The sequence below is a fragment of the Lutra lutra genome, chromosome 18 (assembly GCF_902655055.1).
Source record: "Lutra lutra chromosome 18, mLutLut1.2, whole genome shotgun sequence".
Lineage (NCBI taxonomy): Eukaryota > Metazoa > Chordata > Mammalia > Carnivora > Mustelidae > Lutra > Lutra lutra.
The window spans coordinates 33,054,338-33,078,005 of NC_062295.1; the positions used below are offsets into that span (position 1 = coordinate 33,054,338).

The 23,668-nt window shown below is 44.4% G+C and overlaps 1 long non-coding RNA gene across 1 annotated transcript in view; it reads left to right on the forward strand.

Moving 5' to 3' along the window:
• Positions 1–105: 105 nt before the first annotated feature.
• Positions 106–23,668, forward strand: part of LOC125091034 (uncharacterized) — a 56,313-nt gene continuing 32,750 nt past the window's right edge. The window contains exons 1-2 of the long non-coding RNA XR_007124558.1: positions 106–179; positions 1,125–1,287. This is a non-coding gene — a long non-coding RNA (uncharacterized LOC125091034). The remainder of the gene's footprint in view (positions 180–1,124; positions 1,288–23,668) is intronic.

Here is a 23,668-nt window from a genome sequence, read left to right on the forward strand (position 1 = left end):
ATTGGTGAGTCCTCGGAACACGGGCTCCGACGCTAACTCTGATTGGCTGGCGAGGCTGCAAAGTTAGCGCGCGAGAAAGAGTAGGTGTCTCGCGCGTGCGCAGCCCTGGTCCTTCTGAATGGTGGCGCTGATTCCCGCCAAATTTCAAAGGCCCAGTCACCATTAGACGGTGCAGAGAGGTACGAAAAGCAGAAAAGTGGTCATGGAAGGGACCGAAGGGAGGAGGAAAAGAAGGGAGCCCTCAGAGGAAGGGAGAGAGGGGAGGGAGTGCTTTAAAACGCTCTTTCATTTTACTGCTACGCTATGCCACGGGAAATCTCATTTTACGGAGAGTTTGGGTTATACGACTCGAGTTAGGTCACATGACCCGAGTTAGGTCACATGACCGGTATGTGGCCCGGCCAGGATGCTGATGTGGGTCCTCGTCTGACGTTAGAAACCCTGCTTTTAACCACCACGCCATCCGTGGAACGGTGTTTGACAAACACGTATGGGTTTCAGGCGCTGTTCTAGAGAGTGGAAGTCCAGCAGTAAACCAATCAAAATTCCTGTCCTCATGGAGCTTACCGGCTAGGAGGGGGAGGCAGACCATAATGATAAGTCCTACGCAGAGAATTAAAATAAGGTATTGGGGGGCGCCTGGGTGGCTCAGTGGTTTAAGCCTCTGCCTTCAGCTTAGGTCATGATCTCGGGGTCCTGGGATCGAGCCCCACATCAGGCTCTCTGCTCAGCAGGGAGCTTGCTTCTCCCTCTCTCTCTGCCTGCCTCTCTGCCTACTTGTGATCTCTCTCTGTGTCAAAGAAATAAATGGGATCTTTAAAAATAAATAAATAAAATAAAATAAAATAAGGTATTGGTTTTTTTTTTTAAGATTTTATTTATTTATTTGACAGACAGAGATCACAACTAGGCAGAGAGAGAGGAAGGGAAGCAAGCTCCCCGCTGAGCAGGGAGCCCGACTGGGGGCTCGATCCCAGGACCCTGGGATCATGACCCTAGCTGAGGGCAGAGGCTTTAACCCACTGAGCCACCCAGGTGCCCCTAAAATAAGGTTTTGTAAAGGAGGGTGCCTTGTTGGGTATTTTAGATTGGTCGGTGTAACCATCTCTATTGATGTCTCTCAGTGATATTTAAGTTGAGACCCGAGCAACTAAGAGGAATCAGCCATGAGAAGATCCGAGGGGGAGCAATCCAAACGGAGGGAAAAGCAACCACAAAGTCCCTAGAGCATGAAGAAACTGGGTGTTTTGAAGCTGCAGAAAAGAAAGCCAGCGTGACTGGGGCATGGTGAGTGAGGGGAGAATGGAGGGGATTGTACTGGAATGGGAACCGGTTGTGTAGAACCTTCCAGGCTTTCGTAAGGAGTTTGGGTTTTCTTCTAAGTGTGTTGGGAAGCTGTATCAGTTAGAATTACGTCCTCCTATGACAGAAAACTTCCAATAACTAGGGCTTAAACAAAATGAGCTTATTTCTCTCTCGTGTAAAAATCTCAGTAGGCGTTTCAGGGCTGGTGCATTTCTCCACTACAGGAGGGGCCCAGGCTCCTTCTATCTTGTTGCTCATAGGACATTACCTTTGCTCACAAGTTCACCTTGTGATCTAGTCCAGCTTCAACCATCATGCCTGTTACAGCAGCAGGAGGAGCCTGCTCTTTTTTTTTTTTTTTTAAGATTTCATTTATTTATTTGACAAAGAGAGAGACCACAAGTAGGCAGAGGCAGGCAGAGAGAGAAGGGGAAGCAGGCTCCTGGCTTAGCAGAGAGCCTGATGCGGGGCTTGATCCCAGTACCCTGAGATCATGACCTGAGCCGAAGGCAGAGGCTCAACCCACTGAGCCACCCAGGCGCCCAAGCCTGCTCTTTTTAAAGACATGCCAGGAGACTGCACACAACCTCCTTGGCTCTCTCTGGTTAGAACTCGGTCACATGACCACACCTAAGAGCAAGGAGGGACTCTGAAAAATGTGTTCTTTATTTTGGGCTTCCGTATGCTCACCTGAACTTAAGAGGTTCTGTCACTGAGGCAGAAGGAAAGAAAGGGCATAAGGGTAAAACTACAGTGTCTGCCACAGCAGTCATGGAAGAATTGTAGCAAGGGCGAGGCATGATCCAATTTTCAGTTCTAAAATCATGCTCACTGGAGGGGAAATGGTTATAGGTGGCGAAGATTGGAACTAGGGCAACCAAGAAGTGAGTTCTGCAGTCCAGGTGGAAGATGATGGCGGCATAGACCAGGGTGTTAGGAGTGGGTTGGAGAGAGATGGATTGATTTAGGGAATGTTTTGGAGGTAAAATGCATGGGATTTGTTAATGGATTACATGAGGTGATGAGGAAAAGACAAGTCACTGGCAGCCTTGCTAGAGAAGATTGTCCAGCAGAACTCTCTGTGATCGTGGACATGCTCTGTCGCTGACTGTCCAATAGGGTAGCTCTCAAGTCCTTGAAATGTGGGTAGTAAAACTGCAAACCTGGGATGTTAATTTAAATTAAATTAAATTTTAATTAATTTAAATTAAATTAAATTTTAATTAATTTAAATTTAAATAGCCACATGCAGTTGAGGACTAGCATAGTGGACAAGAGCAGCTCTGGATTTTTGTTTTGGTGGCTTATGGGGCCATTTCTTGAAGAAAGGGAGACTGTAGCAGGAGCAGCTAAGTGGATGCTGAGAGCTAGAAATCAGTAGTTTTGCCTTGGGCATGTTGATTTGAGATCCTTATGAGGCCTCCACGGGGCTGATCAAGGAGCCAGGTGGATGTATAATTTGGATTTGCAGGCAAGGCTAGCGCTGGACATGTTGATTTAGGACTCATCAATAGCTAGGAGTTATTTAAAGCTATGGGACAGGATGAGCTTGCTTAGGTACAGCACATAGACAGAAGAGGGCCCAGAACTAAGCCCTGGGAACCCACACCTGTACTTTGTTCCGCCTCTCCAGCCACAGAGTGTCCCTAAAAGGAGGCAACATCAAGTCACATCCAGATAAGACAGATGTGACATCTCAGGCCACTTTAAACATTCTTTCTAAGTTTCAGAGTTCACTGCTTCAACGTGCTGCCCATTCTTCCTATATTCTCTGTAGCCAAGTGTTGGCTCTTACTATTCTTTTTTTTTTTTTTTTTAAGATTTTATTTATTTATTTGTCAGAGAGAGAGAGGGAGAGAGAGCGAACACAGGCAGACAGAGTGGCAGGCAGAGGCAGAGGGAGAAGCAGGCTCCCTGCTGAGCAAGGAGCCCGATTCGGGACTCGATCCCAGGACGCTGGGATCATGACCTGAGCCGAAGGCAGCTGCTCAACCAACTGAGCCACCCAGGCGTCCCGATTCTTTTTTCTTCTAAAGATTTCATTTATTTATTCAGCAGAGAGAGAGAGAGAGAGAGATCATAAGTAGGCAGAGAGGCAGGCAGAGAGAGAGGGGAAGCAGGCTCCCCGCTGTGCAGAGAGCAGGATGAGGGGCTCCATCCCAGGACCTTGAGATCATGACCTGAGCGGAAGGCAGAGGCTTAACCCACTAAGCTACCCAGGCGCCTGGTTCTTACTATTCTGAAACCTCGAACAAACTGGTAGACTTAGCTCCCTCCAAACACTGATGTATACAATAGTGGGGGAGGAAAATTAGTATATTTATATGGATTGTGATGGTTTTCTGTTAATTTGTGCCACTGGGTGTGGTGGTGCAAGGAGGCAACCACCACCCTCCCAGGCCCTATCAGGGAGTAACAACCCTACTTCCCCTTCATAATCAGGGTAGCAGGCTAGCACAGGAACACCCTTTCCTGCCATTGCCCTAGTGGGAGGAGGAGCCCCAAATGACCAGGGAACCCTAATTGGGTTCCTCAATGACAACACCTCACCCTAGACCATTATGGCTACAGAGCATGAGTGACTTGGGGGATGGGAAGCAAATATTTTTAGAGAGAAAAGTAATAGAGCGGTCACCCTGCACCCCCCACCCCTCCACTGCAGCCCTAGGCTTCTGGACCTCTGTATTGGCCAAGAGAGAACTGACACTGCATTTTGGTGAGGGTTTGAGATCACGTATCACTTTCTACAACAAAGCGTCCCAGCCTTACAGGTGTGGTCTCTTGGATACTGCTAGATCCGTTTTCAGAACACCATTTCATTGTTCTAGAAGGCCAGCTGCTTCTGGTGGATGGGAAATACGATAATGGCCCATGGCTTGCCAACTGTCTCATTTCTCTCCCTGGGAAGTGAATTTCTTGGTTGGAGACAATTTTATCCAGACACCCTGTTGTTACGCAAAGTCAGTAGTTCCAAGAATGGTAAAGTAGAGGCATAACCAGCGGGGAAAGCAAACCCAAAGACAGATTAAGTGTTTCTTCCAGAGTGCATAATTCACCACACCCTCTGTGACACAAGGAACCTGACAGAGTTGACCTGCCACAGGATTCCTGTCACAGAAGCCTGTTGCTCTGTTAGGACTTTACGACTGTATCCAGCTCCCTCCTGAATTCAGTTACTGTTTACAATACTTTATTTTTTTCAGTTCATTTTCTTTGTTTTTCTAAGGAGAGATCACATTGTCTTCAAATAGTGATAGTGTTAACTTCTTTTTTTAAAAAATATTTTACTTATTTATTTGACAGAGAGAGAGACAGCGAGAGAGGGAACACAACCAAGGGGAGTGTGAGAGGGAGAAGCAGGCTTCCAGCCGAGCAGGGAGCCCGATGTGGGGCTCGATCCCAGGATCCCGAGATCATGACCTGAGCTGAAGGCAGACAGACGCCCAACGGCTGAGCCACCCAGGTGCCCCAGTGTTAACTTCTCTTTCTCTCTCTTTTTTTTAAATAAGGATGGATTTATTTATTTATTTATTTATTTATTTATTTATTTATTTGACAGACAGAAATCACAAGTAGGCAAAGAGGCAGGCAGAGAGAGAGAGAGGGAAGCAGGCTCCCTACTGAGCAGTGAGCCCGATGTGGGGCTCGATCCCAGGACCCTGGGATCATGACCGGAGCTGAAGGCAGAGGCTTTAACCCACTGAGCCACCCAGGCGCCCTTGGTGTTAACTTCTCTTGATGATTTTTGTCCCCAGTTACTTTCTTCTGTCTAATCAAGTTGTTTGAACATCTAAAACTAGTTAGATAATAGTAGGTATCTTTCTCCTCCTCTAAGGAGAGAAATATCAGGAGAAACTCTTATAAGAAAGCTGTAGGGTTTGCTTCTGTCCCTCTGCTTACTCAGTTCCTCCATCCCAGCCATCCGAGACTCATTCTGAAGGGACTTTTGTGCCCCACGGTTGCCCCTTCACCGTTGGAGAAATGTACTGCTGGCTCTTTTTGAGGTAGGCAATGGCAGTGACTTATCCCCTTTCCTTCCACATGCTCCTCTGCTAGAATTCCAGTACTTTTGGCAGTGTTTCCATCTGAATTGTGGATTGAAGTTTTAGCTAGTTCAGTGTTTTGCTGAAATTTGTATCTCTGTTTCTTTCTTTCTTTCTTTCTTTCTTTCTTTCTTTCTTTCTTTCTAAGATGTATTTATTTATTTATTTATTTATTTGACAGAGATTACAAGTAGGCAGAGAGTCAGGCAGAGAGAGAGGGGGAAGCAGGTCCCTGCCGAGCAGAGAGCCTGATGCGGGGCTCAATCCCAGGACCCTGGGATCATGACCTGAGCCCAAGGCAGAGGCTTTAACCCACTGAGCCACCCAGGCACCCCTGTATTTCTGTTTCTTATTCTCCACATTGCTCTTGGATTGTTGCAAGAAGATAAACAGAGAAATGCTGCCTTTATGCTGCCATCTTCCCAGTGGGACTGTCTATGGGCTGTAGCATAATAAAGCTTGAGGCAGTCCCCTTTTGGGTGGTACCAGCATACCATGTAGAACCATCTGTAAATTGGCCAGCGCCAATTTCCCTTGCTTAATCATAGAGGGGCTCCCTCCCACGGGCTGATTTTGAAGGTGAGGAACAATGGGGCAAGTGAAAGCTGACTTGACAGGCGAGGGAGAAAGGATATAAAGACATAAACAACATGCTCAAGTAACTTACTTAGGCCTTCAGGATCTGGAGTTGATGTGATATAGGAGAGCCCACTTCCAAGTTGCCCAATTTTGAGGCGAGATGGGGTTCAGGTCTCATGGTAACTTTACATTTACACCAGATATTTACACTAGAGTTCAGAAGCAGCAAGCTAGGGGATGCTTCCTGAAGTTATATGCTGAAATGTAGTCTTGCTTCAGAGCCCTGGAGGCCCCCACTGTGACTTTCTGTTTGGCATGCTAATGGTTTGGTCAACATCTCCAGCACCACTGGGTTAGCAAGTCCCCAAGGGCATCTTGCTCTGCAGCCTGGGCTAATTTCAAAACTTCCTTTTTCTTCTTCTCCTCACTCAAATGGACATATTTTCAGGGCAACCAGTCAACGAGTCAACCAGTCAACGAGTCAAAGAAGGTCTCCTCAGTAGGGTTATTCTATGCAAGTTGGCCATGGACCCTCCCATGCCCACAGATTTTTCCAAGGAAATCAACCCATCGTCCCATAGCCCACACTGAGTGGGCAGCCCACTGTAGCAGTAGAATGATCCCTGGTCACAACTGACCGGAGGGTAGGAAGACGCATGATCCCAAGATGGGCAAATCATACCATGGCCTGGGGCCTTTAAAGCTGTCTGATGTGAAGAGACAAGCAAGGAGACTTCAGCTTCTGCCCATGATGGAATAACAGGGACTTCATTCACCCTCCGATGTTAAACGATCTAAAAAGGGACAAAATATGGGGGACCTGGCTGGCTCAGTCAGTAGAGCGCATGACTCTTGATCTTGGAGTTGTGAGTTTGAGCCCCATGTTGGGTGTAGAGATTACTCAAAAATAAAATCTTTAAAAAAATTAAAGGGGCGCCTGGGTGGCTCAGTGGGTTAAGCCGCTGCCTTCGGCTCAGGTCATGGTCTCAGGGTCCTGGGATCGAGTCCCACATCGGGCTCTCTGCTCAGCAAGAAGCCTGCTTCCCTCTCTCTCTCTCTCTGCCTGCCTCTCCGTCTACTTGTGATCTCTCTCTGTCAAATAAATAAATAAAATCTTTAAAAAAAAATTAAAAATGGACAAAATATGCAAAACACTGGGCAATAGGCAGGCACGGGACAGTAATCCCTGAGGAAGGGGAAGAGAATGAGGTCAGTCCTACCATTACCCCAGCTTGCTGCCTGGAGAGAAGTCCCAGTCTATAGTAAAAAGAGGGGAACCCATACAGAGCCCACTTTGAACTGAAAAGCCAGAGTTGAGGCCAAGAAAGCTTGAGTTTACGGGATAAAATACTGGAGAGAGAGGGGCAGAGAGATAGGAAGAGTTTTCCATCAGAAAGGAACAAGTGAAATGACTTCTGGAGATCACACAGGTCTGGGACTAGTTCACATTCCTAACAGCCAGAATGGAGAAATCTTATAATACACAAAACATTCTGAATACTCCGAAGGATACTGCCTTGGTAGGAGAGCTAAAGTAGCCCTAGACTAAATGCTGCCTTGGTCTCACTAACGAAATTTAAAAGAAAGACTTGAAAAAAAGTCACAGGGGTGCCTGGGTGGCTCAGTCCCATTAAGCTTCTGCCTTCAGCTCCGGTCATGATCTCCACGTCCTGGGATTGAGCCCCGTGCCAGGCTCCCTGCTCAGAGGCGAGTCTGCTTCTCCCTACCCCTGCTCATGCTCGTTCTCTCTCTCTATGCCCTCCTCAAATAAATAAATAAGATCTTAAAAAAAGAAAAACAAAGTCACACACTTATTTCCAAATAGCTTGGCTGCCTCCCAAAAGACAGGTCAAAAATATTTAAAGGAAAACAAAGAAATCCAGCACCTAAATGTAAAAACTCACAGTGTCTGGCATCCAAAAAAAAAAAAAAAAAATCAGAGACGTAAAGAAGCAGGAAAATATGAATCATGGTGTGGCGAGAAGATCTTGGAAATTAAAATATGAAAACCTCAGAAGAGTGGTTAAGAGATAAAGTTAAGGAAATCTCCCCAAAAGTAGTTCAAAATGAGATAGAAAGAAATTATGAGGTACTTAAAGGAACAGCCCAAGAAATCCAATATATGAATAGAAGTTATAGAAATAGAGAAGAGAAAAAAATGGAGGGAAAATATCACTGAAAATTTTTAAGAAAATTTCCCAGAATGGAAGGGCATGGGTTTCTAGGTATAAAGGACTTGGGGCACCTGGGTGGATCAGTTCATTAAACGTCTGATTCTTGATTTCAGCTCAGATCATGATTTCAGGGTGGTGAGATCTGGTCCCCTGATGGCTCTGTGTTGGGTGTGGATCCTCCTTAAGACCCTCTCTCTCTCCCTCTCCCCCCCACTCCCACCTTTGTGCATGCACGCAAGTGTGCACACACGTGCTCTCTCTCTCTCTCTCTTTAAAAAAAGAAAAAAAAGGACCTATCGAGAGTCCTGATGCAATTGAGGAAAAAACTAAGAACCTCACCAAGGCGCAGCCTTGTGAACTTTAGAATTGAGGAGTTAAAAAAAAGAACTATGTAAGTTTCTGAAGGTACAAACGATCCAAATTAGAATTTATAATAGTAACTCTGGAAGCTAGGAGGGAAAGGAGGAATGCATTAAAATTCTGTAGGAAAATGACTTCCAACCTGCAATTTCAAACACAGCCAACCTACAATTATGATTACTCTAGAATAAAGATAGTTTCATTAAGGCAGTTTTAGAGTCAAGTGACAAAAAAAAAAACCTAAACAATAGTTATAATTTTTTTTTCCCCGTTTCACATAGAAATCCAGGTCACTAGAGTGGCTTTGTTCCATGCAACCTAGTTCATTCCAGTCCCCACTTGGCCATGCCCAGGGTGTGGCTCTCAGCTTTGTGGTCCAGGATAGGACGGTAGCATCCTCCACATGGAGGAAGGGATGATAAAGAAGGAACCAGGGGCATTTTTTCCAGCTATTTCTTTAAGAAGTTTCTCAGAAGCTGCCGAATGACACTTCTGCTTACATGCCGTTGGTCAGAATCTGGCCACATGGCGACCTAGCTGCGAGGGAAGCTAGAGAATGTAGAAAGACAGACTTTATTTTGGATGGTCTTGTGCCCAGCTAAAACCTCTATTATTCTAGGGGTGCCTGGTGGCTCAGTGGGTTAAAGCCTCTGCCTTCGGCTTAGGTCATGATCTCAAGGTCCTGGGATCGAGCCCCGCATCGGGCTCTCTGCTCAGCAGGGATCCTGCTTCCTCCTCTCTCTCTCTCTGCCTGCCTCTGTGCCTGCTTGTGATCTCTCTCTCCGTCAAATAAATAAATAAAACCTAAAAAAATTAATAAAACTTCTATTATTCTAGAAAAACAGAAGGGGAGCCTGGGTGGCTCAGTGGGTTGAGCCGCTGCCTTTGGCTCAGGTCATGATCTCAGGGTCCTGGGATCGAGTCCCGCATCGGGCTCTCTGCTCAGCAGGGAGCCTGCTGCCCTCTGTCTCTCTCTCTGCCTGCCTCTCTGTTTACTTGTGATCTCTCTCTGTCAAATAAATAAATAAAATCTTAAAAAAAAAAAAAAGAAAAACAGAAGACACACATAGGTAGAATAAGTAGCAATTTCTGCTACACGGTCTTGAACATTTTCTGAGCACTCTTTCTCAGAAGCTACTGGGAGTGTATACTACCAAAGTGGAGGGATTAAACAAGAAGCAGGAAGACTTAGGATCCATGAATGAAGGTATCCAACACCAGAAAGATGGCACTGGTGAAAGGAGATTCCAAGACCGCAGCTGAGTGAAAGCCTAGATAGCAGCCTGTTTGGAGTGGAAGTCAGAAAGTTCTAGGAGGGATTTCTTTAAGAAGATGAAACTGAGGGTGCCTGGGTGGCTCAGTGGGTTAAGCCGCTGCCTTCGGCTCAGGTCATGATCTCAGGGTCCTGGGATCGGGTCCCGCGTCGGGCTCTCTGCTCAGCGGGGAGCCTGCTTCCCTTCCCCTCTCTCTGCCTGCCTCTCTGTCTACTTGTGATCTCTCTCTCTCTATCAAATAAATAAATAAAATCTTTAAAAAAAAAAAAAAAGAAGATGAAACTGATAGACGACCTAATAATTTCCCTTCACCTGGCAAGCACAGCAACATACGTTTACTTCTGGGACAGTCTACTCCATATGTTTGAAAATAATGAGAAGACATTTATATGTCATTGTTTCATCTAGGAATAAATAACCTAGAAAACTATGCAAACAAAAAGACAAGGCCATTATTAACACCAAGGAAAACACATGGGAAAACAATAACATTATAACCTGGGGCTCTGTTGTGAATGGCATTTATATAGTTATAAAAATATAACTCTTAATATCTTTTTTTTTTTAAAGATTTTATTTATTTATTTGACTGAGAGATCACAAGCAGGCAGAGAGGCAGGCAGAGAGAGAGGAGGAAGCAGGCTCCCTGCTGAGCAGAGAGCCCGATGCGGGGTTCGATCCCAGGACCCTGAGATCATGACCTGAGCCGAAGGCAGCGGCTTAACCCACTGAGCCACCCAGGGGCCCTCTTAATATCTTTCTAACTACATAACAAACTTATATTTGGAGGATGGTGGCATGTGTGTATGACTAGGAAGTGAAAGAGAGCTAGATCTCATTGTGGACAGTACTAAGTCAACAGATGAAGGCTAAACCTGAAAGATATCAGTAATTCAAAATATAATCTATTTTTAAAAAATTATTTATTTATTTATTTATTTGACAGAGAGCGAGAGAGCGAGCACAAGTAGGCATAGAGGCAGGCGGAGAGAGAAGGGCGGGGCGGTGGCGGGGGGGGGGGGGGGGGGGGGGGGCGGGGGGGGCGGGGGGGGGGGAGCAGGCTCCCTGCTGAGCAGAGAGCCCAATGCGGGGCTTGATCCCAGGACCTGGGATCATGACCTGAGCTGAAGGCAGAGGCTTTAACCCACTGAGCCACCCAGGAGCCCCTCAAAATATAATCTGATTATTTGGAAATATGAAGATAAATACCAAATACCAAAATAATCAGCCACAAGAACTGAAAAGTCCTTGCTTCAAAGGAGCTGGAAATAGAGAAGGATTGAAAGGGGTCTTCTATTTTTTTTTCCTAACAAGCCTTTGGAATTAGTTAACTCTTTAAATTATGTTTATGTCAAACTATATTAAAATTAAAATAATATATTAATAATATATTTATATATTAATATAATAATATATAAAAATATATTATTTATAATATATAATAAAATATATTTTATAATATAATATATATTAAAATATATAATAAAATATATTAAAATTTATTTCAAGTGAGAAATGTGGAATCAGATGGAAAGAGACAAACACTAACAGGGGTGATAGTGGGTCAGCCACGTAAATAATCTGGGATAGAAGAAAATCCATAAGGGCGCCTGGTGGCTCAGCTGGTTGAGTGTCTGGTTGGTTGTCTGCCTTTGGCTTGGGTCATGATATCTAGGTCCTGCTTCTCCCTCTCCCTCTGCCCCTACTTTCCCCCCTCCACCTCCCTGTTCATGCTTGCTATTTCAAATAAATAAATAAATAAATAAATAAAACCTTTAAATTAAAGAATTTAAGAAATTTTGTTTTTTTAAAGGTTTTATTTATTTATTTGACAGAGATCACAAGTAGGCAGAGAGGAGGAAGCAGGCCTCCCGCTGAGCAGAGAGCCCAATGCGAGGCTCCATCCCAGGACTCTGAGATCATGACCTGGGCCGAAGGCAGAGGCTTTAACCCACTGAGCCACCCAGGCACCCCAAAAATTTAAAATAAATTTTAAGTAAAAAAAAAGAAAGATCCAGAAATTCGTATTCCTAGAGTTTTCCTGGATCCAGAGCTTCCTTGAATTTCAGTCTACAGGAAGTCGGACCCCACTGTAGCCTCAGATCCAGGATAGTTGGTCTCTCTCATCTAGTTCCCTTCCTTGAGCTTCGTTGAATGAACTTTGGTTACTTACAGTCGAAAAAAAAAAAAAAAAGAACAGAGGTATGTGCTGCTTCCAAAATTCCTTTATTAGTTGAAAGGGTGTAAAATGTAGGAACTTGATTTTCATTTCCGCCCCCTCCCCTTCATTTCAAATGATATATTCCATTATTCTTTATTCCGGTGGTCTCCGAAGAACTTCACTCATTGGCAGGTCCTTGTATTTCTTCAAGTTTTACCTCACACCCCCATTACCTTCATGTCTCAGCAGGACATGAAAGAGACCCGCTACTTTCTAATGTTCAAGGCCAATCAGCATGATCTCACAATATAGCAGCTTTAAGGTGACATTCATGGAGGAGTCAGTTAGTGAGGTCAGCCGTCCCTGTTTGCCAGTGGCTTCCTGGGATTTAGAACTTTTAGATCATCATGAGCAAACCCAACCCTTAGTCATCCTAGGTCAAGTGGACTAGGTCCCTGTGGGGCTATGCTGCTACACCTGCCAGCTGCCAGATGGTGTGGGTAAACAGAAACAGAGTATTTTTATCTTATCAATACACCTAATTAAGCTTGAGGTAACCCTCCATTATTTTTGAAGTCCTGTCCATCTTCTCTACCAACCAGTCTGGTGAACTGAATGATTTTGAAGCAGCCAGTCTGGAGAACTGAATGATTTTGAAGCAGCCTTCCTGCAAGATTTCTGTCCTCTTCTTCAAGGAGCTCTGGGTCTATAACTCATTCAGCGGTGGTCACGGCCAGAGGGCCTCTAGCTATGCAGTATGCTGGCTTGAGTTACATCTTTGTTCACTAAGCTAAGGAATTATCTTGCTGTACAAATCAAGCAGAACCCAGGCCTGCCCATCTGTTCTTTTCCTGCCAACACTTCAAGCAGAAGCCAAAACCTCAACTCGGTGTGTTAGGCCATTTTTTTGCACGAAAATGATCACACCTACTCGGCTTTTGCTTTTTTGTGGCCACAGCTAGGGGTGATATTCAAAATATTTAGCAGCTGGTTAGCACATGGCCACTACTCAGAACAGACACTGACTTTAGCATTAAGTCAGAGTCCAGGAGGCCAACAGCTGGGCTGGGTGTTAACTCTTTAGCTGCCAAATGAGAGGGAGGTCGGATGGCCTGGAGGCCGATGGACAGGGGTGAGGCATCAGGGAACTTGAGGTAGCAATTTACCAGCTGATAAGAAGGCATTTCAGTATTTCAACAACTTGCATGGCCATGGGCAGAATGTCAGCTTGGCTGTAGCCAAGTGCAGAGATGGGATGGTCCAGCCACTTTACTCTTAAGACCTGCCTCCCCGTGGGTCTAACCACCTGATTTCCTCCTTTCCCAATGTCATCAGTAATTTCATTTTGATTAACAGCCTTTCTTCCTTGTTCCTGGCTGGACTCTTCCCCATGACCTGCCTCTTATTCTGCATGCCCCAGCCCCAGCCCCCCAGAAACGTTTTGCTGATTAGTCTTTCATCAGTGGTGAATTTTCCTGAAGAAGATGAGGTGTGGTGGGGGGCGGGTGGGGGAGGCAGCCATAGCAGGTCAGTGGCCGCGACGCTGTCAGTGCCTTCTCCTTCATCTGTGGTATTTATTCATCTACGATATGCCAAGAGCCATAAGGCTCTTCCGTGTCAGCTTGACAAAGTACAACCAGCCAAGATGTATTCAGGAAGAGAAGGAAAATGGGGGCGGGAGGAGGGAACAGAGACCGAGACAGACAGAGACCGAGAGAAATAAAGGAGGAAGGAAATGAACAAACAGTCTCCCCTCCTTTATTTATTCCATTTCCTTGATTATGAACCCACGGGATTCAAGCCTACATAGTCACTCCTGCAACAATTCCTTGGAAAATTCCTGCAATTCTTTTTGCCTGTATTTCCTTTTTACCCTGCTCAGACTTTGCACACCATCCTTGGTTTCATGATACTTCCAAACTCCTATGACCAGATGTTCCTCATTACGAGGTGACTCATCATAGTTGCTCGGTAATTGTGAGTGCAGGGGGAATTATTTGGAGGGGCCCAGGAGACTGGGGAGCTCCATTCTCTCAAGATCCTGCTATTCCAGCTGCCAAGACTTCAGTCTTTGATAATCGAGACCTCGGGTTTAACCACAGAAAACCGGCACAGTTGTGAACTCCACAAATGTTGTCATTTGGCACTTGACAGTATCTTTTGTTATTATGAAATATTGGGCAGAAAATTTTTGTGGTCACGTATTTGAAGACCTGCAAAGAATACCTGTTAAGTATATTAACTGCGGTGCGTAATATAGATGAACGTCGATAAACCTACCACTCAAGAAGCAGAATATAGTGAGTATTCACTTTAGGCGTGTAATTTTCAGCGGTTTTCGACCCTCTGGCTAATAGTAAAAGGAATTTCTTCTTGCCGGACCAGACTGGCCTTCAATACTCTCATCGGCTCAGGTGCCCTGGGACTAATATTTGTTCCTTCTTGATGCAGATCACTTAATGCTATAAAAAGTGTCCATTTAACCCTACAATCGTTATACTCCTTATTCCTTTAGAATGTCCCTCAAGCAGTGATTCTCAAATGTTGACATACTTTAGGATCCGCTGGGGAGATCTGGAAAACCCTGACGCCCTAGCCCTGCCCTGGAACAATGAAATCAGAATCTCTGGGGGATGTAATCCAGGCATCCATGCTTTTTAAAAGTACTTCAGGTGATCTAATGTGCTCTAAAGGAATGGCAGTAAAGTCCACCAAAGCTTTACATTTGGTGGCTGTAGAATTTGAATGCCAAGACTTCATTAACTGTGTTATCAGCCCGTGGACTTCTAACTTCCCCTTCAGGGACGTCGAGAGAGATCAGCTCTTCCTCTTCCTCTCTCCGTACAGAAGTTTCCATGCCTCTTCTGAGATTCTGTTGCTTGTGACTCTACTCCTGGCATAAAATTCAATGTTTGTTAGGGTAGTTTGGTATTTCATTTGTAAGAAACGCAGCTAACTTGGAAAATTTTAGGGAAAGGAAAAGGTATGGGGATATCGTAACGATATAAGAGGGCTGGAACTGGAAATCTACTCAGAGTCTGAGGTTGGGCTGGCATCTAGTTACCGTCTCTTCTGTCTTTTGTGGCCTACATCCCTCTTTCATGTCATCCTTCTGTTCTTTCCTGTCACCTCCCTAAGCAGTGGGAATCTCATTAGTTTGGCTATTTCTTTTCTTTTCTTTTCTTTTCTTTTTTAAGATTTTATTTATTTATTTGACAGACAGAGATCACAAGTAGGCAGAGAGGCAGGCAGAGAGAGAGGAGGAAGCAGGCTCCCTGCTGAGCAGAGAGCCCCATGCGGCCTCGATCCCACGACCCCAGGATCATGACCTGAGCCGGAGGCAGAGGCTTTATCCCACTGAGCCACCCAGGTGCCCAGTTTGGCTATTTCCACTCAGATTCTGTATTAGGCAGCCCCTGGTCCAGTCACCTGTGGCCAGCATCCACTTAGGGTCACTCAAAGCCGAAGGCTCAAATAAAAGGGAAATAGCATGAAAATAGCAATAAGAAAATAGAAGAAACCATACTAACATCAGACAAAAGAGATTTTAAAAGAAAAACTACTAGAGATAAAAAGGGACATTTTAGGGGCACCTGGTTCAGTCGTTAATTGTCTGCCTTCAGCTCCAGTCAGGATCCCAGAGTCCTGGGATGGAGCCCCGCATGGGGCTCCCTGATTGGTGAGAAGCCTGCTTCCCCCTCTCCCACTCCCCCTGTTTGTTTTCCCTCTCTTGCTGTGTCCCTCTCTGTCAAATAAATAAATAATTTTTTTAAAAGGGTAAATTTTAGGGTGCCTGGGTGGCTCAGTGGGTTGAGCCGCTGCCTTCAGCTCGGGTCGTGATCCCAGGGTCCTGGGATCGAGTCCCGCGTCGGGCTCTCTGCTCAGCAGGGAGCCTGCTTCCCTTCCTCTCTCTCTGCCTGCCTCTCTGCCTACTTGTGATCTCTGTCAAATAAATAAATAAAATCTTTAAAAAAAATAAAAGGGTAAATTTTATAATGATAAAAGGGTTAATCCATCAGGAAGATATAACAATTATAAACACGTACACAACTAACAATAGAGCCCCAAAATATATGCATTAAAACAGAATCACAGGGAGGAACAGACAATTTGCTAAAATAGTAGGAGGCTTCCCACTTTTAATAATGGGGAGAATTACTAGGCAAAAGATCAACAAGGAAATAGATGTGGAAAGCAGTTAACTAGACCCAGCAAACAGAGTGGAAGACCCTACCCACCAAATGCAGAATATATACTCTACTTAAGTGCACTTGGAGCATTCTCCAGGGTATGTCAGGCCACAAAACACATCTCGATAAGTTCAAAAAGATTGAAACCATACAAAGCATGTTCTTCAACTTTAACAAAATGAAATTAAGAATCAAAAATAGAAGAAATTGGGGAAATTCGCAAATATTTGGAAGCTAAGCAACACAATCCTAAATCATCCTGGGTCAAAGAAGAAATCACCAATGAAATCAGAAAGTACTTTGCGATGAATGAAGGTGAGAACATACCACAGCTTATGAAATGCAGCTAAAGCTCAGAGAGGGAGATCTGTAGTTAATACCTATGTTACAAAAAAGATCAAATCACTACCAAAAACCCTGAATTATGCTTAACAGTGAAAGACAGAATACTTCCCCTTCAGGAACAAGACAAGGATGTCCTCTCTCACCACTTCTATTAAACATTGTCCTAGAGGTGTAGCCAGGGCAACGAGGCAAGAAAATTAAATAAAATTAATAAAAGGCATCTAGATTGGAAAGGAAGAAGTAAAACTATTTCTGTTCATGGATGATATGATCTTGTATATAGACACCTTAGGAATCCACTAAAAAGCTATTAAAACATGAGCTCGGCATGGTTGCAGGATACAAGACCAACAGACAAAAATCAATTTAATTTTTTTAAAAGATTATTTATTTTTTTATTTAACAGAGAGATCACAAGTAGGCAGCTAGGCAGGCAGAGAGAGAGAGGGGGAAGCAGGCTCCCCGCTGAGCAGAGAGCCCAATGGGGGCTCGATCCCAGGACCCTGAGATCATGACCCAAGCCAAAGGCAGGGGCTTAACCCACTGAGCCACCCAGGCACCCCAGTCAATTTAATTTTTATGCACTAGCAATGAATAGTCTGAAAGTGAAATTAAGAAAACTCAATTTAGGGGCGCCTGGGTGGCTCAGTGGGTTGGAGCCTCTGCTTTCGGCTCAGGTCATGATCCCAAAGTCCTGGGATCGAGCCCCGCATCGGGCTCTCTGCTCGGCAGGGAGCCTGCTTCCTCCTCTCTCTCTGCCTGCTTCTCTGCCTGCTTGTGATCTCTCTGTCAAATAAATAAATAAAATCTTAAAAAAAAATCTAAAAAAAGAAAACTCAATTTATAATAGCATCAAAATAATAAAATACTTAGGAATAAATTTAACAAGTGTAAAATGTATACTGTGAAAACTACAAAGAGCATCGCTGAAAGAAATTAAAGATAAGTGAAATAAGTGGAAAGACATCCTCTATTAATGGGTTGGAAGATTAATATTATTAAGATGGGAATACTTCCCAAATTGAGCTACAGATTCAGTCCAATCCCTATCAAAAATCCCAGGTGGATTTTTGCAAAAATTGATTCTAAAATTCATATGGAAATTCAAGGAACTCAGGAGAGCCAAAATAATCTTGGAAAAGAAGAACAAGGTTGGAGAACTCACACTTTATGATTTCAAAATTTATGACAAGTCTACAATCAGCAACACAGTGTAGTATTGGCATAAGGATAGACATACAGATCAATTGAATAGAACTGAAAGTCCAGAAATAAACCTTTATATTTGTGGTAAATAAATTTTTGACAATGATGCCAGGGAAACCAAATGGGGAAGGAATAGTCTTTTCAACAAACTTTGATGGGACAACTGGATAGCTACATCTGAAAGAATGAAGTTGGACCCCTAACCCATGCCAAACACAAAAATCAATTCAAGATGGACCAAACACCTAAATGTAAGTTAAAATTATAAAACACCGAGAAGAAAATACAGGCATAAATTTTTATGACCTTGCATTTGGGAAAGGTTTCTTAGATATGACACCAAAAGCATAAGCAAACAAAGAAAAAATAAATTGGGCTTCAACAAAATTAACAATTTTTTTGTTTCTAAATCAAAAAGCAAAAAGACTGGGGTACCTGGCTGGCTCAGTTGGTAGAGTGTGTGAATCTTGATTGTGGTGTGGTGAGTTTGAGCCCCATGTTAGGTGGAGAGATTACTTAAAAATAAAATCTTCAAGGGGTGCTTGGGTGGCTCAGTTGGTTAAATATCAACTCTTGATTTTGGTTCAGGTCATGATCTCAGTGTTATGAGATCAAGCTCTTTGCTGGGCTCCTTCCTGGGCATAGAGCTTGCCTAAGATTTTCTCTCTCCCTCTCCTTCTGGCCCTCCCCACTCCCTCTCTAAAACAAACAAACAAACAAACAAACAAGTGCAAAAGACAGCACATAGAATGGGAACATATTTTAAAAATGAGCAAAGGAGGGCCGCTTGGGTGGCTCAGTGGGTTAAGCCTCTGCCTTCGGCTCAGGTCATGATCTCAGGGTCCTGAGATCAAACCCTGCATCAGGCTCTCTGCTCAGTGGGGAGCCTGCTTTCCCTCTCTCTCTCTCTGCCTGCCTCTCTGCCTACTTGTGATCTCTCTCTCTCTGTGTCAAATAAATTTAAAAAATTTTTTTAAAAATGAGCAAAGGATATGAATAGACATTTCTCTAAAAAAGATACACAAATGTCCAATAAGCACAAGAAAAGATGCTCAACATCATTAGTCATCAGGGAAATGCAAATCCAAACCCCAAATCAATGAGACACCCCTTCACACCCAGGAGGATAGCTTTTATACAAAAAAGTAGAGAAAGTAAATATTGGTGGGGATGAAGAGAAATTGAAAGCTCATATGCTGCTTGTGGGAAGGCGGAATGGTACAGCTGTTTCGGATAGAGTCTGGCAGTTGCTCAGATAGGATGCTCTTCCACTTCTAGGTGTATACTCGTGAGAACTGAAAACATATGTCCACCCAAAACCCTGTACATGAATGTTCACAGCAGCCTTAAGCATAACATTCAAAAAATGGGTGAAATGGTAAAGGAGATGAAGAGTACAGTTACCGTGATGAACACTGAGTAATGTACAGAATTATTGAATTTTGGGGGCACCTGGGTGGTTCGGTCTATCGAGTGTGTCTGCCTTCTGCTCAGGTCATGATCCCAGGGTCCTGGGATCGAGCCCCACATCGGGCTCTCTGCTCAGCGGGGAGCCTGCTTCCCCCCCGCTGCCCTCTGCCTGCCTCTCTGCCTACTTGTGATCTCTCGCTCTCTGTCAAATAAATAAATAAAACTTCAAAAAATTGTTGAATCATTATATTGTATGCCTGAAACTAACAGAACACTGTATGTTCACTGCACTTCAATTAAAGAAAAGGGGGAAACAATATAAATTTCTACCAACCGATGATCAGGTAAACAGAACACAGTCTACCTTTACAATGGGATGTTTTTGTGTGGATGACCCTCGAAAACATTATGCAAAGTGAAAGGATCCATCACACATTGTATGACCCATTTATATGAAATGTCAGAATAAACAGATCTGTGGAGACGGGAAGTAAATGAGTAGGTGCTGAGGACTGGGCAGAATGGCAACATTGAGGAGTGACAGCTAAGAGGTAGGGGGTTTCTTTTGGGGATCGTAAAAATGTAAAACCAGTGAAATGTATACTTTATTTTTTTATTTTTTGGAATGTATACTTTAAGTGGGTGAATTATAGAGTATGTGAATTATATCTTGATAAAGCTGCATTGCATATACATACAAACATATACGTATATGGCAGTATGTATATGTGTGTGTGTGTGTGTGTGTGTGTGTGTGTGTATATATATATATATATATATATATATATATATATATATATATATGAATGACCAGGGCTGTTTTTCTTAAGCAGTGTAAGTGGAAAGTGTAAAGTTTTACAGCCTGATGTAGACAGGAGGCCAGGATGGGGAAGACTGAGCTAAGGCAGTGGTGGTCTAAGTGCTCAAATCAGTATCAGGTGATTGATGCACATGGGGACTGAGGGAAGGCAAAGTCCAGGAAGACTCTCCCACACTTTACATGTTCAGTTAGTTCCAAGTCCTGCTGACCCCGAAGAGATCTCCCTGTTGCCTCTCTCTCCCCCTGCTATATATTGAATTTTGTGACCCTCCAAAATTTATGAGTTGAAATCTTAACCATCAGTGTGATGAAGGCAAGTCCATTGGGAGGTTGTTCCTTATGGGAGAGCCTTCATGAACTTGACAGTGCCCTTAGAGAAGAGGCCCCGGAGAGCTCCCTTGTCCCTTCTGGCCAACGTGAAGATAGCAAGAAGACAGCTGTCTATGAACCAGGAAGCAGGTTCTCCCTAGACACCAAATCTGCCAGCACCTTGATCTTGGACTTTTTAGTTCCCAGAACTGTGGGAAATGAATGTCTGTTTTTTATAACCCGCCCCCGCCCCCCTGCCCTGGTCTATTGCATTCTGCTACAGCAGTGCAACTAAAACCCCACATCCAATCCATCTTCTAAACCACCACCATAGTATCCTTCCTAAAACTCAGATCTGATTGCACTACTTTCTTCCTCAAGATCTTTCCAATAATCTAAAGCCAGTTTGTCTCCCACAGCCCCCTCCCCCATGTGCGAGGACTTGCACAGACACACCCACTCATCCTTCATCACAGCCACAGGGAACCGTGTGTCTTCTTTGATCTCTGCCACATCTCTCCTTTGGTAACCCTGTTCCCTCAAGCTGGAATGTCCCTCCGCCTCCACACCTATAAGGGTTGAAATTATCTCCATTCTTTAAGACCTGATTATGATTCCACCAACTTCATGTAACTCTCCTTTTTTTCCTTTTTTTTTTTCACACCCCACTACCTTTGGAACCCACAATCTTGTAGAGATACATGAGACAATTGAGTTTTGTACTACAATGTGATAATAACTAGCCGCTGTGTGCGCAGGGTCCTAGGAGACCGGGGGAGGAAGGCAGAGTCTCTTCAGTCATTTGGAAGATTGAAAATTCCACACTCAAGTTGACTTACCAGTCTGAGCACTTAGAACTCTGTGAGGAGGCACTGATTTTATCCTAATAGGAGCCTTTCCACCGATCTGCTGTTTCCTCAGGAGCAGAGGCTATGTTTTTGATTTCTGTACCTACAGCACCTAGGAGGGGTCCTGGCCAGAAGGGGTGACAAGAAACCTTTAGAGAAGCCTGAACAGATGAGAAAGGGTGTCCGACTCATCTTGGAGGAGGGGCAGGAAGTACTTCCTAGAGGAGGTAGCGTATGAGTGAAATCGCAAAACAAGTGTGGAGTTGAGCTGGGGAGGTTGGGGAGAGGTTTCTCCCACGAGAGAAAACTTGAACAATGGCATGGAGGTGAGCAATCTGGCCCCCTTGGGGAGTTCGCAGTAAGTCAGCATCCCTGGATTAAGGTTTTAGAAAAGAAAGCTGAGGGGCGCCTGGGTGGCTCAGTGGGTTAAAGCCTCTGCCTTTGGCTCGGGTCATGGTCTCAGGGTCTGAGATGAGCCCCGGCATTGGGCTCTCTGCTCAGTGGGCAGCTGGCTTCCTCCTCTCTCTCTGCCTGCCTCTCTAACTACTTGTAATCTCTGTCTATCAAATAAATAAATAAAATCTTTTAAAAAAAGAAAAGGAAAGAAAGCTGAGAGAGAAAACCAAAAAGGGCCGGATCATGAGGCCTGTGAATGCCATGTTGATGAATTTGAAATTGACATACAAAGCAGTGGGGGCTCCTCAAGGGTTTTGCCAGAGAAGATTGGATGGGTGTTACGTGATGGTAAGGAGAGAGATTCTAAATCCATAGATTCCAGCCTATTCGGAGGACTCTCCCTTCTTAAAATTTTAGTATAATTTGGTGTTGAAAAATAGGCAATATGGTCACACCACTCAAAATCCAAAAGGTCTAAAGAGATATTGTGAAAAATCTTCCTAATTTCCAGACCATGTGGTCCACAGCTCTACCTCCAGCTCCCGTACCTGGGAGAAATCAAGTGTACCAGGGGCTCTGGTCTTGTCACGGACATATACAGGCACACCTCATTTTATAGTGCTTTGCAGATAGTGCATTTTTTAAAAAGATTTTGTTTATTTATTTGGCAGACAGAGATCACAAGTAGGCAGAGAGGCAGGCAGAGAGAGAGGAAGAAGCAGGCTCCCTGCTGAGCAGAGAGCCCGATTCGGGGCTTGATCCCAGGACCCTGGGATCATGACCTGAGCCGAAGGCAGAGGCTTTAACCCACTGAGCCACCCAGGTGCCCCTGGATAGTGCATTTTTCACAAATTGAAGATTCCCGGTAATCCCGGGGTGAGCAAGTCTGCTGGCGGCATTTTTCTAACAGCATTTGCTCACATCGTGTCTCTGCATCACATTTGGTTGATTCTTGCGATATTTCAGACTTTTTCATTATTATTATATTTGTTATAGTCATCTGTGATCAGTGATTATATTTATTTATTTATTTAAAAGATTTTATTTATTTATTTATTTGCCAGAGAGAGAGAGAGAGCACACAAGCAGAGGGAGAAGCAGGCTCCCTGTATGAGCCTGATGTGGGACTTGATCCCAGGGCCCTGGGATCATGACTCAAGCTGGAGGCAGATGCTTAATTGACTGAGCCACCCAGGGGTCCCATATATATTGTTTTTTCATAATGCACACTTAAGAGACTACAGTATAGTGCAAACATAACTTTTACGTGCATTGGGAAACCAAAAAATTCACTTGACTTAATTTATTGCAATGCCTGCTTTACTGCAGTGGTCTGGTGCCAAGCCCACAGTATCTTTGAGTTCTGCCTATATACAACTTGCAGCCCACTGCTTTTTCAACCTGTTTTTTTTTATTAACAATATATCTTGGGGCGCACCTGGGTGGCTCAGCCAGTTGGGCATCTGCCTTCGGCTCAGGGGCTCAGGTCATGATCACAGGGTCCTGGAATTGAGCCCCATGTCGGGCTTCCTGCTCAGCAGGGAGACCGCTTCTCCCTCTCCCCCTACCCTTCCCCCCAGCTCATGTTCTCTCTCTCTTTCTCAAATGAATAAATAAAACCTTTAAAAACAAAACAAAACAAACCGGGGCACCTGGGTGGCTCAGTGGGTTGAGCCTCAGCCTTCAGCTTAGGTCATGGTCTCAGGGTCCTGGGATCGAGCCCCGTTTCAGGCTCTCTGCTGGACGGGGAGCCTGCTTTCCCCTCTCTCTCTCTGCCTGCCTTTCTGCCTACTTGTGATCTCTCTCTCTGTCAAATAAATGAATAAAATCTTTTTTTTTTAAAGATTTTATTTATTCACTTGAGAGAGAGACAGTGAGAGAGAGCATGAGCGAGGAGAAGGTTAGAGGGAGAAGCAGACTCCCCATGGAGCCGGGAGCCCGATGTAGGACTCGATCCCGGGACTCCGGGACCATGACCTGAGCTGAAGGCAGTCGTCCAACCAACTGAGCCACCCAGGCGTCCCAAAATCTTTAAAAAAAATAAACAAACCCAATATATCTTGGAGATCTTTCCTAATAGTCTCTAAAGAGCTTCTTCATTCTTTCTCATGGCTGTTAGTCCATTGTATGGCTATTCCATAATTCATTTACGTTTTGCATATGCACAAGTATATCTGGGGCACTAATTTTAGAGATTTCTCCTTAACACCCCAAAATTTCACTGATCTCCATGAAGGTACTTGTGCTG